Here is a 14747-nt window from a genome sequence, read left to right on the forward strand (position 1 = left end):
ACCGGGAAACCCAAAATATGTGTCGGATCAAAAAGTAAAATAGGAGGTGCACAATGGCAATATGTAATAAAGATTCAGTGAAAGTTTCATCAAATTCCATTCAGTGGTATGAGAGGAGTTGCGGATAAGAGATGGGTACCCAAAGCGTAACAGACGGACGGACGGACGGACGGACGGAATTAACGATTACTATATACCCTCCCGCTTTTTAAGCGGGGGGTATAATGAATAAAAGTTTTACATTCAACTCCAAAATATTCTTCCACGGTTTTGTATGCTTTTCCCTCAAGATATCACAGCGTAAGTGTGGCATATGTCGGGGAATTTTGGTTCCCATTGCTGTTCCACGTTTTTGTCTGTAGGTTGTTCCATCTAAGTTCATAAAGTTATTTTTTAGTATGAATTTTAAACTATCTAGAACTAGAGGTATTGTGAGCAATGAGCTCACTAAATGATACCCCCGCCTCCCATATGGTTAATATAATGGCAAAGTGTATGTTTTGCTGTGGCGGGAAACCAAAAATATGTGTCGGATCAAAAAGTAAAATAGGAGGTGCACAATGGCAATATGTAATAAAGATTCTGTGAAAGTTTCATTAAATTCCACTCAGTGGTATGAGAGGAGTTGCGGATAAGAGATGGGTACCCCAAAGCGTAACAGACGGACGGACGGACATACCGACTATAGTATACCTACCCACTTTTCAAGCGGGGGGTTTAATAATAATGTAGTGTAAATCGTGTTTAAGAGGTAAACAGTAGATAAGAATTATAGATAGTGTAACTAGAGGTACTGTGAGCAATGAGCTCACTAAATGATACTCCCCGCCTCCCATATGAATATAATGGCAGTGTCCATGTTTTGCTCTGGAAAATCAAAAATATACGTCAGATCAAAAATTAAAACAGGAGGTGTACAATGGCAATATGTAATTAAGAATCTGTGAAAGTTTCATTAAATTTCCTTTAGTGGTATGAGAGGAGTTGCGGATAAGAGATGGGTACCCCATCAGACGGACGGACGGACGTACAGAATTACCTATTACTATATACCCTCCCACTTTTCAAGTGGGGGTATGAAAAACATTGAACGGGTGAATCTAAACAGTTACTGGCTTTCTCCTTATCAAACATTCAACCATGAATCAATTTTACTGCATTAAACCATAATGAACATTAATATTTACGTCTTAATTAATTGTTCTTTCATTTTTGAAAGTTTTCAGGTTAGATTTTTGCAAAATTTTCAATCGATCAAAATTAATTTTGGGTTCTTAATGCAAAGAATAACATCTCTCATCCTTGGAAAAAGAAATGAGAAAATGTTCATGATATTAAATCATAATTTACACTGATAACTGCTACATTTTCATTAATGCTTTGTATCATCGTTCAATATTTGTGGTTTTTTATTTTAACAGAGAATGTATCTAAATCGTCAAATCTAGTCGAGAAAATGTGCAATATATTATCACATGATAGCATTTTTCATACTACAGGTACATGTATCAGCATTATGTAGCTATTTTACATGAAATTTACTCGCTGAACGAGAATGTGCAAATACTTTTTAAGCTAATTTATATATTATAAAGTTTTGTATTTCTTAGATAGCTATCTTTATATGTTGTTGGATAGAAATACACGAACTTTCTGAATCTACCAAATCTGTTAAAGTTTAACATTTCGAATGAATGATTGACTTTAAAATGCATCGTTGAACTTTCAGTAAATGCGATATGTACATGAACATCCATTATTGTAACAATGTACAAAAAGTACAAAAAGTAAAACTGATATACAATATGATTATGTATGGGTTTTTTTTGTTTTTTACCATGATCTATTCAGTATGATGTAAACTAAAAATATAAAGATTTAAAAACTAAATTTGTTTGTTGTTGAAACATTCATATATTTTAATGAAAAAGAATACTTTATGTATTCAATCCATCGGTATTTTAGATGTAGCAATATTCTACTGTCAAATGCTTATGGTATATTTATGTCTCCCCGACTTTAATGCTACTCAAGAGCTTGCTCTGAGTACGATCAGTCTGAAGGGAAGACATGCTACTCACTGATAAGGTGATGTTAATTCTGTCTTTAAACAACATTGCGAGCATTTCGTCAATTTTATGATCGTATTAATGACTTTGTTAACAAATATTACATACCATTGTCTCGTGTTTAGACTTATTTTTGTATTTCATACTTTAATTGTTAGGTCTTTGTTTTAATCCTGACTTTGCAAACCGAACGAGCTGGCACTTCTGGATGCCTACGTATAATTGTAACAAATCAAGAAACTTTTGTAATAAACTGTCGTCAAAGTTGTCTTTGATACCCTCTCTAGGAATTTCGATTGGAAGATTTCTTTTCTATAAACAAAGTTAAAACACCATCCCTTAGGATGATCAATCACACAAAAATTAAATTTTGTACCCCTTGAAATCGGTGAAACTCAAAAGTCTATTGAGAGATTAATAATCTGGAGGAGAACAGACACGGATCTGTAAAAAAAAAAATCAGAGGTCTGATCAGAAAATGAAAAAGTAAGCATTATCTGCCTTGTCTTGATTGAAATAATGAAAAACCTGTAGACAATTTATTGTGTAGATAAAAGCATAATAATTGGATGGAAAACCACAGTCGACTCAATGATAAATTGTATTTACTAATAAATATTAGATATTTGGCCCATTAAACTCTGTTATACCATTAGGTAAACTTCTAATTGTTACTTTTCCAAGAGAAGAAAGAGAACTAGTACTCTTGGTGTATTTTAGAGGAACTGGGATTAAATTTTACCAGTGGAAATCCAAATAGTTCATACAGACCCCTTTCTTGGAGAAAATTCTTCAGAACCATGTCAGTTTAATATTCTTAATTTTCCAAAAAATCAAATTGAATTTGAAATACCATGCTTATATAGGGCTCCTCAGCAACATAAAGTCTTAAGAAAGAAAGATACAGTAAATGTTCAACAAAAACATCTTTCTTTACTTCTATCTGAAAAATCTACAGCAGTGTAAAAGAAACTACTGCAGGAATACTGTCAACAATATATTTAAGAAGTGGTGTTAATCAGATGTGGATACTTAGAAACTCCAAGGAACTTTTAGAAAATATGAAAGCATAATTTATTTTTAAAAATCAGTAACAGACCAAACCTGTCACTTTTGAACATTATGTACAACAAATAATCTTAAAATAAGTATAAAGAATTCCTTTGGACATCATGGACAGCTACTTTTTTCAATAAAGTGGAACTCGTAAATATTTACCTTGTCATTGACAATTTGCAAATGTATTTTGTTTTAAAAAAAATCTGACTATGCGCAAAGATACTATGAAGTTGAAATAAAAAGATGCCTGTGTTTTTGTTTGACAATATCTATATAGTTTTTGGAGACCATGCTGTCGTAATTCTAAAGGGTGCTGATTTCACCGTGTTATCACAAGACCTATATTTGCATTCATATGACCCAGATTTTATTTAACATGTGTAAAAATGTAAACATTCGTGAGATGAATACACTTGCTGAGGTCATCAACTGAACTATATAAATATCGAAGTCCTGTCATTAATTAACAATAGCAATTTCTATTCATATGTTGACTCTCTATAACCAAGTGAACTTCAACAAAAATGATTCCTTGGAGTCTGACACCTGTTTCATAATCAAATATATGTCCAGAAATATCGTCAATGGTAACTTAACAACAATAATTAAGTAGTAAAATATCCTTATTATATCTGTATGGAGTTTTGTCTTCCAGTTGATTCGACACGCCAAAGCATGCTCTATCCACAAACAATTTCTAAAACGAGCAAGCTACATGTACATAATAAATTTTGATAAAACAAAAATATCAATAGCAATTTCTATTTTTGCAAGTTCTAAGGTCCATAAAATGATCTCGCCAACCAAGCAAATATAATTTATCGTTAAGTTGAATGTTGACTCAAGTTATTATTTTAACACTGATATTTCCTCTGCCCAATCTTAGCAAATAGTCGCGATCCCACTTCCCATGATCATGAAACAGATTTAGACCTAAGTCAAATTTTCAATCTCCTGTAAATGAAGTATTAAACACTAAATCTATCTCTAAATTTGTAGATAATAAACTTTTGTAAAGCAATTTAAAAAAATTTAATTTGGGTCTGCTTACTTTCTACAACCATTACCAATAAAATATATGGAAATAGCGAACAGTATTCAAGCTCAAAAGTCCATAAAACAATTTAAAATAGGAGCAGAGCAAACACCGGACCTCCAAAACATCAGGAGCCATGGAAGAGTGAACATTCCCTGCAAACCTGTCAACCCACCGTGTGCACCTTGACATGATCGGGAAATACACGAAAAATCCATCGTCAATTTAGTTTGTAAGTAATGGACTAACAATTGGTATGAAAAACGTCAGTCAGCATTTGACTCAATAATAAATTGTATTTGCTGACAAGGTCATAGTATCGATCATAAAACTTACGAAATGATAACTTTAAACAAGACTGCTGATATTCTTCTTTCATCAATTTATTTGTCAATATTAATAATTTCAGTTAAGTGTGAATTTTTGCATTACGTCACAACCTATGATGACAGCTGCACTCTAGGTAAAAAGAACACGCCTTCTAACCGTAAGCCCTTCGATTGGAAGTTTTTTTTTTCTAATTCATGATTGGTTGCTCGTGCAACAGACTATTTCCGTGTCAATGTTGATAATATGAGTTGACCAATCACTCAGCAGGGGCGTGAATTTTTTATGTTGGATGCATCTGTCGAAAAAGATCGTGATATAACGCAAAACTTCACACGTAACTAAAATTACTAATAATTTATCTCGTTTTAGAAATTGTACAAACATTGAACATGCTGTTGCGTATCGAATCAACTGAGAGATATAAACGTCGTATGCAGGTGATGAAGGTATATTGCTGCATAAGTAATGAAAGTTGACGATTGAAAAATTAAACTCATCACAACGAGCTTGGTTGTTAGATTATCATTAGCATCTTTTTCAAATAAAATATCCAAATATGAAACAGATGTGTCAGATTCTCTGACACATAACCGGGATATATCGTATCGACATAATTATGGAAATAACCATTGTTTTTTGACTATACTTCGTCGATATATCTAAATTTCGAGTTGAAGGCCACAGCAAGTGGTTTCATCTTTTCACGTATAAGAGTTTGGACTGATTCTGCTTCATATGAATACCGATAGTTTTGCTATTTATAGGGCGCAATTGGTTGTGGAAGACTGATCTCCAAGAACCACATAGGTATTGTCAATCAGAAACTCAAGCATAAATCAGAATGTTTTTCAATGAAATAATTTTGCAAATGACCAATGACAAAGTAAATAAATTTACGAGTTCCATTTTTATTGAAAAAGCAGCTGTCAATGATATCATTTATTTATTTTCAAGTTTTGAAATTTTTCTAGAAGCTCGGACTTTAATTGATCGTGGGGAATAGTTGTGTATAGAAATGAAAAGTCGAAATTTTTAAGCTTTTGATTTTGGTAAAATTTAATGATTTCAAATTGTCCAAAAGTTCCTTTGAATTTTTAAGTATCCACATTTGGTTTACACCACTTCTCTAATATATTGTTGCAAGTACTTTTGAAGTTTCTCCTTCGCTATTGTTAATATTTTAGTAAAGAGTACAGAAAGAGGCTTTGTTGAACATTAACTGGAACCTGCTATGTATCTTTGTCTGTAAGGACTTTAATGGAGTTTCGGAATCCAGTATAGACATGGTAATTCTGATTCATTTTGGTTGTTTGGGATTTTAAAAATATTCAAAACTGACACATGGTTTTGAAGAATTTCTTACATAAGAATGGAACTACGAGTATTTGTTGAATTTTTAAAACATATGTAACATAAAAAATTGAATTAAGCTGAAGAATTTCCAGGATCCCTCTTCCGATATTTTTGAAGGCCCGTGTTTCTCCTGCTTGCGAATGAACTAGAAATAAAAATTTTGTTTTCGGGTGTCTGTTTTTACATTTTACTCAATAAAAGATTCCTAATTACAATTAAAGAATTATCGACAAAACAGGCAATGTGGAAATGAGAACATTTGTTTGTGGTATACATCTTTTGAAACAACTAAAATCATCTGCGATTCTAAGAAATATAAAATCATTTATTATTCTAGGAATAAAAGACCCGTACCAAGGATTCTATGAGGGGCATCTCCCTCCCAAGCGTCCTATCTGGGCCTGAAAAGTCATTATAACAACGAAATGTGTACAATCATGTACTCCATTGTCTTATCAGAGATACATAGTGTATCCTAAGGCTTTCCCAGAAAACTTTGAAGTCTCTACCGAAAGAGAGCAATGTTTTCCTAACATATCTTTGTAAATTATTAAAGAACTTTCGATTTCCTTTTCATTTCCATCAAGGAACACGAGAACAGATTTATTTGTTTTATTACTATATTGAGGAACTTTATATCCAGTTAATTCGTGGGGTTACCATGGATGAATATAATAAACCAAAGGATAATATGAAAAACACATTAACAGGTCGCCTTTGCTCAAACAAGAAAAAGTTTATTACAGAATTTTATACCTTTGCTTGATGTAAATCAGTTTTTTACTCATTTATAGTTGTCCATTCAGAGGAACATAGTTTATCCGAGAGCTTTTCTTTCGAAACAATAATGTGATCCTTAAGCTTTACTCTAAGCATAATTTATTTGGATTTTATTCCCAAATAGGAAATTCGAAAGGGAGCTTATACATGTAAATAGCTTGAACTCGTATATTCATTCTAACGCGGAAAGAAAATTAAGGTGAATTATTCATTAAACTCACGTATTTCTTTATATGTGGTACACTACCTATTTGTTAATTTTTCTGGTCTCTTCTGTCAAGAGTATTATACTATTTACATTACTTTGAAATATGAAAGGAAAAATTAAGAGCTCTCTGTTAGCTTTTTGTTCATTTTCGCTAAAGAAAAAAACAAAATCAAATTTTATCGGTTCAGAGACTACCAAGCTAAACTCATTGATATTTATTTTAAAGCGCCGCTATTCCTTCAACAGATATTAAACTTATAAAGTTTATTCAGGAAGACATATACACATAGACTAGGAAAGAATCGCCTTCCATAGGAAAAAACAAATGAACAGTTTATTTAGGGGTTAAATATAGATCTTGACACGGTTTTAGAATGGGATTTAAAGAGTTCATGGGTTTGTAGGAATTCATGATCCCTGGATGTTCTTTTTGTTTTTCATTAAAAAAATAATAGACGGTCCGATTCTTTGAGTCTAACACCAGTAAATCGACAAAACATTGATTTATTTCGCAGTTATCTCCGTTAAGTTCACCATAAACTGTTAATACACATCGCCTTTCCCCCATCAAACTGGATTAGATTACGTGAAATAAGAGTAATCAGGACAGCTCACCATTCCATCTGAGACACAATTTGTTTTAATTGTTCTTTGTCTTCAAGGCTGCTTCTTTCCTCAATACCACAAACAGGTGTTCATGTTACCTCTTCGGGTATAATGTGTGTTTCGTGATTCTCTCATTTTAGGTCTGTGGTGTGAAGTTTTAAAATGATGTGTTTCTGTAAATAATAGGATTGTTCTGACTGTGCAAAAATTATAAAACTTTAACAATATTTTAACACCTACAATCATGTATTGATTTTCTGACTTTCTCATGCACAATTATGAGGGGTGGTGTGGTAAAAAGGGATGTCTTTCAACAATGAAAAAAATTTAATTGAATTTTTGGTTTACATGTTAAATAAATGAATGAAATATCTTTGGTATAAAATGAAAACCTTACTTTGAAAAAAATAAAATTAAATAAAATCAAGTTTTAAAAAATACATATTTTTAAAACTATAAGTGGAAATAATTCTGCAGTTATCTCCGTTGAGTTCAATATAAACTCTTACTAAACATCGCCTTTCCCTCATCAGACTGGATTAGATGACGTGTAAGTAGAGACATCAAGTCAGATCACCATTCCTTCCGAGATATGTAAATTGATTTGATTGTTCTTTGTTTTCGAAGTTGTTTTTTTCTCACTTAAACAAAAAGGTGTTACCCCTTCAAGTACGTATATATTGTGATTCTCTCATTTTTGGTCTTTGGTGCGAAATTTTATGATTAAACAGTGTTCTTTTTGTAAATACATGCATGTAATAGGATTTGTTCAAAACAACAAGATGTGTTTGTGAAACATTGCTGTCCCCGTATGGCAACTTATGGCAACGGTTAAAATTTTATCAAATGCAAGTTAAACTCCAAAGTAGAGGTCAAAAAATGATCATTGTTGGTAACCACTGGAAGGTCTTCCCACACGAAATATGTAAATCTGTGAAATATGAAAGCCTTATTTCTACAGGTTCAAAAGTTATGGTCATGGTTTAAGTTTTTCTAAAGGGAGTTAAACTCTGAGGTCAAGGTCAAAAGATCAAATTTTGGTATCCAAAGGAATGTCTTGCCACAAGAAATACACTTGTGAAATATGAAAGCCCTAGTTCTAACGGTCCAACAGTTATGGTCACAGTTAAAGTTTTTACTCAGTGTGTCAATCTCTAGGGTCAATGTCAAATACCGGGGTATTTTAAAACCCAGTGAAAGATCTTGTCATAGTGAATACAAATATAAAGTATGAAAACCTTAGCACCAACTTTTCAAAAGTTATGACTAAAATATATATTATTTATTTAGGTGTGTCAAACTCCGAGGTCACGATGTCAAATTTGAAGGTACTAAAAGAAAGGGTTTGTCACAAGGAGTACAACTATGAAAGCCATAGCCCCCACCCACTCAAAAGTTATGGGCAAAGTTATGTTTATTTTTAAAAAGTGGATCAAACTCTAATGTTAGGAAAAGAGGTAAAATTTCATGGTTCCCAAAGAAAGGTCTTGTCATCAGAAACACACCTGTGAAATATGACAGCCATAGCCCCACCCACTTAAAAGTTAAGTTTTTGAGGACACACAGACAGAGAGACGGACGAACAAGGGCAGAAATTATATACCCCCGAATCTTCGATTACGGGGGCATATTAATAAAAAATGGAAATTATGTCGCAGTTATCCTCATTAAGTTCACCCATGAACTGTCATCACACATCCCCTTTCGATATCGATCTGAATTAGAATACGTGAAATTATAGAAATAGGACAACTCACAATTCCCTCAGAGATAAATCAATTGTTTTATTTGTTCTTTGTCTTCAAGGTTGTTTTCAATACCACTAACACGAATGATGCCTCTTACGGGTACGTTGTGTATCGTGATTCTCTCAATTTAGGTCTTTGGTGCGAAGTTTTATATTGATCCTCTATTTTGTTGATGTTCTTGTTATAAATAATAGAATTGTTCTGACTTTGAAAAATTAAATTTTATCTCCTACAATCACGAACTAACTTGCTGACTTTCTAATGCATAATTATGAGGCTTGTTGAGGTCAAAAATGGATGTCTATAAAAACATAGAATTTTTGGGTAGAGGCGTTAAATCAATAAATATCTTTTAAATAAAGTACTTTTTTTCAAAAATTATATTTTAAAAACTAAAAGTGGAAATTATTTTGCAGTTATCTCCGTTGAGTTCACTATAAAATGTTACTAAACATCGCCTTTCCTCCATCAAACTGAATTAGATGACGTGTAATTAGAGAAATCAAGTCAGATCACAATTCCTACCGAGACATATAAATTGATTTGATTGTTCTTTGTTTTCGAAGTTGTTTTTTCTCACTTAAACAAAAAAGTGTTACCTCTTAAGTTAGGTATGTATGATGACTCTCTCATTTTAGGTCTTTGGTTCGAAATTTTATAATGATACTCTAATATTTTGTGTTTGTTTTGAACATATTTTATTGTATAATTTATACAAAGGGATTGGTTACGTTCTTACAACTTAGAAAAACTTTTCCCTGTAATATATACAATAATTATAATTAGTGATTGCCAAAAGAATTATTAACAATTGAAGGTGTAATGTTATACATATACATGATGTATACAAAATATTTCAAATTAAGACACTTACTAAAGATTTAGAGTTCTTACAATGTGTAAATCTATAATGTTACATATAAATGATTACAATGCCAACAGTACAATATTTTGTGAATGATAGGATAATTATAATTGTAATAATTAAAACAATATCTTTAACACCTAAAACCCCTAAGTGATTTTCAGACTTTCTTATGCACAAATATCTTGAAAAAATTAAAATAAATTAAAATACGTATCTTAAAAAAAATAAAATTGTTATATATATGTAAGCTTAATAAATTATAAATCTTTGGCATTAATGAAATAAAAACTTTACTTTAAAAAATCGAAATTAAAAATAATCAAGGTTTTTAAAATTATATTTTTAAAACTAAAAGTGGAAATTAGTTTGCATTTATCTCCATTAAGTTTACAATAAACTGTTACTACTACACATTGCCTTTCCTTCATCAAACTGGATTAAATGACGTGAAATTAGAGAAATAAGGACAGCTCTTCACTCCTTCTAAGACATGTTAATTGTTTTAATTGTTCTTTGTCTTCAAGGATGTTTTTTTTCCTCAATACTACAAATTCTTTTACCTCTTAAGGTACGTATGCATCGCGATTCTCTCATTTTAGGTCTTTGGTGCGAAATTTTATCATGATACTCTATTGGTTTCGTAAATAATAGGATTGTTTTCACTATGAAATTTTTTTTAATAATATCTTTATCATCTACAATCATGAATTAGTTTTCTGACTTTTATATACAGTGCACAATTATGAGGCTTGGTGTGGTCTTAAAAAAAGATGTTTTCCATAAAAATAGTAGTTTTTATTAAATTAAAATCTTCTTTAAAAACTCTGAAAAATCCAAATTAAAAAAATCAAGTTTATTTTCCTGAACATATCTTAAAAAACTAAAAATGAAAATTATTTCGGAGTTACATGCATTCTCGTTAAGATTACTATAAACTGTAAACATACATCGCCTTTCTCTCATCAAACTGGATTACATTACGTCAAATAAGAGGAATCAGGACAGCTCACCATTCCTTCTAAGACATACAAATTGTTTTAATTGTTCCCCGTCTTCAAGGTTGTTTTCCCCTCTCTAACACAAACAGATGTCATCTCTTTAGGCACTACATGTATGTATCATGATTCTCTGCATGGTTGTTAGATTACTATTAACGTCTATTTCAAGTAAAATATCCAAATATTAAACAGATGTGTTGATAATAGGATTGTGATTGTGAAAAAAAATTAAATGCTGGGTAATATCTTTAATCTTTAACACCTACAATCACGGACTCATTTTTCTGACTTCCTATATATGCAGAAAAAATTTCCAGGTTTGGTGTGGCCAATAAAATGGGGTCTTTAAAAAAAAAATAATAGAATTTTGGTTATATATTTTAGATCAATAAATTGGTTTTTAAGGAAAACCTTATAAAAAATAAAAATTAACGAGAATCACTTTTTCTCTCCTTAACTCTTTGATAATTATATTTTCTGAACTGAAAGTGGAACTTACAACGCATTTATTAGTAAATACTTCGGGCGTCTTGAAAGAAAATGTGGGTATTGTTAGACATAAAGTTTGTAAATAGTCGTATTTGTAGTTGGTAGAAATCATTCAGAAAAGTAAGATAAAAGAATGGTAGTTTCAGGTGGGATGAGGTACCATAAGGTAGTAAGCATCCTTTGTCTTTCAAAACTGCAGACAGAAATTATGCAGACAATTCAGAATGTAAATAATGATTTAACAATTAGTATGAAAAACGGCAGCCAGCATTTTGACTAAAAGATATATTGTAATCGATTTCAAGTCTTTGTAAAATTACCAATTATGTAAAATGGTAGCTGCAGAACTGTGCAATTCTGTGTGATATCAAAATGGTCAAATATTTATTATTAGAGCTCTGAATGATTAATATGTGTTTTACTTTCTCTCTCTCTGCATGTGTGTGTGTGTGTGTGTGTATTTATCATATAACATGTAGGTTAAATTATTGGGTGTTTTTTTTTAAAATTATTTATACACACTTTTGAGTGAAAAAATTAGGCCTACAACTTTTCAACTCCGCAACATCCAAATGAATAGATATATTTAATTATTTATTTCTGAAGAATTGCTCATTTAAATCGTGTAAAAGTACATTAAATGATTATAAAACTTCTTCTATTTGAGTGTATTAATGGCAGGACCGTGATATAATAGCTGACATTTTCATTAATGTTTGTAATGAAAAATGGTAAAGAAAACAAACAGTGGTTGATCCCAGAAAAGACAGACTTCAAACAATGATAAATCTGTAAAAAAGGCTATAAATGGATCCCTAGAAAATCCACAGATTGAATCAAGTGCCAAGGAGGAATAAACATCCCCGGTTGACCGTTCACATCCGCCGTATGTGCTCTATGTATTAATCAGGTCTAGACGGAACTTAACTCAGTCAAATTCAGAATAAAAACAAAAGCTTAACAACAGGTATGAAACAAATCAGCCAATGTACGACCCGTTAATATAGATTTATTTTGCTAATGAGGTCATTATAACAATCATAGAACTTATGAAGTGCTAACTTCATATTTTGAAATCCTTTTGATATTAACTTATGCATGAGAAACCTGCCTGGGTAAAAAAAAAATCACATTCAGAACATGCTCCTGAGTAGCGAATAAGCTGGGAGGCAAACGGTGACAGCGGAATATTAATACATTCATAACGGAAATTCTTGTTGGAATTCTTAAGTCATCTCGTTTCTTATCAATTCAGTCTTAGTTGGCATGTGAGGTCTATGGTCAAAAACATCCATATATCAAAGAGATGAGACAAACTGTGATGTCCTTTTATTTCAAGTTCACTGGAGTAAATCGAGTCAACGTACAAATGAAAATAGCTAATTAATTTACTAATAGGGGAGCACAATTAGTGCCCATGGGCTATCCAACATTTGTCGGAAGACATTGTCTTCAAAAACCACATAATTGTTGTAAATGAAGATCTCTGTAAATATCAATAATTACATGGTATCAGAACGATATTTAACAAAGTAACGTTGTTGCTGACAAATCAAAAGATGTAATACTTTTCAGTTCCATTTTTAATGAAGAAGCAGTTGTAATAAAGCGTAGTTTTAATTTATCTAGAAAAAAATAAATAATTTTTTTTAAATGGCGATTTTAAAATAAATTTCTCTCAGTTCTCTAGAGTTTTTGAGGATCCACATCTCATTTGCACTATTTCCAGAGTATGCTATAGCACAATGCATGTGCGTCTGAAGTGCACGTCTCCTTAACAGAAGTTAATATTATAAAAAATATTCGCTAAAATAATGGAATGTAATAAATCCAAAACTAACTGGAAGCGCATGTCGTTTGAGAAATATGTTTCTGCTAAAAATCCTGAGTGTGCTTTCGTGCATTGAGAGACTTTGACTAATCCTTGCCAGAAGCAACAAATTCATCTTGGTGTTCTCACATTTTCTCATAAGGGTCTTCACAAGGATTCTCTCTGTCTACGCGAATTAAAAAGTTTTATGAGTGATATATAGATACTAGTATGCTTTCCCCGGTGAAATATGCCGATTTTTTAAAACTCTTATAAGCAAAAACTACAAACATGTAGATCAATATTTCTGAATATTTTTTTAACAACAATTAATCGCAAAATTTTCTGAAAAAACTTTCAAGCATTGAAAAATAAGCAGGTTGTAATAAAAACTGATTTTTATTTCTACCAAGTAATAAAATCGCACAGAACACAATTTATCAATGTCTTAAAACCTAATCGTCAACTGTCCTGAATGTTTTTTGCAGTTTTCATGGTTTGCAATTTAACTTGTATGGCAAATAAACTGATAACGTTAGTTATTCCGATTTTTTTTTCTTTTACAAACAATAAATTTCTCTGGCATGTAGAAATCTTGACAAATACACATGGACCGGAAACCGCATCACCTTGAAAGCTTTTGTGCGCAAGATTATTCTTGCACTTTTTCCAGCGGAATTTTGTAACAGAACATTAAGTGCAGAAAAAAGCTATTTAGTGTTCGATTAATGGTAGAAAGAGATAACTTCTGTAATAGACAGGTTTAATATTCGATGATATTACTTGATAACCTTCTTAATGAAGAACGACGAATAGTTTATTCATCCTACTTCTGTTTTCGTTTTGGCTGATAGTTCATCCCGTATAGAGATAGTGAATGTGTTTGTCGAAAACAAAACAGAAAAATAAATATCACAAAACATATTGACCTGACCGCTAAACAAGAGTCTCGAATTAGAACGTCTTCAAATGTCTAGCAGTTGCCAGCTGTTGGTTTAGTGTTAACAGGTTACAAGGTGAAGCAGCTTAGCCAAGCCTGGCCTGGTAAACATTCTATGTGTACAAGTAATAGGTGAAACTGGTAAACACAAATAATACGTCATACTGATAAACAGTAATTAAGAAACGTGTAAACATTCTGTTTTTTTTTTGTACAGTGTACATGCATATATGTACACAAGTATTCTGTGTTTTAAGTAACTCGCTCTGCTGGTGAAGTGTTTTTAGATGTCCAATTACTGAGGTAATTATTGACAAACAAGGATGAAACAAGAATATCAGCAGTCTTGTTTAAAGTCCAATTTTATACATGCACTACTAGAGGTAAATTATTGAAAAACTTAAGTTAGGTTATGAACCACAAGACTATCAACATTCTCGTTACATAATTAGC

Source organism: Saccostrea cucullata, unplaced genomic scaffold (assembly GCF_032062105.1).
Source record: "Saccostrea cucullata isolate Sc308-1 unplaced genomic scaffold, CSIRO_AGI_Scuc_v1 ctg716, whole genome shotgun sequence".
NCBI classification, from domain to species: domain Eukaryota; kingdom Metazoa; phylum Mollusca; class Bivalvia; order Ostreida; family Ostreidae; genus Saccostrea; species Saccostrea cuccullata.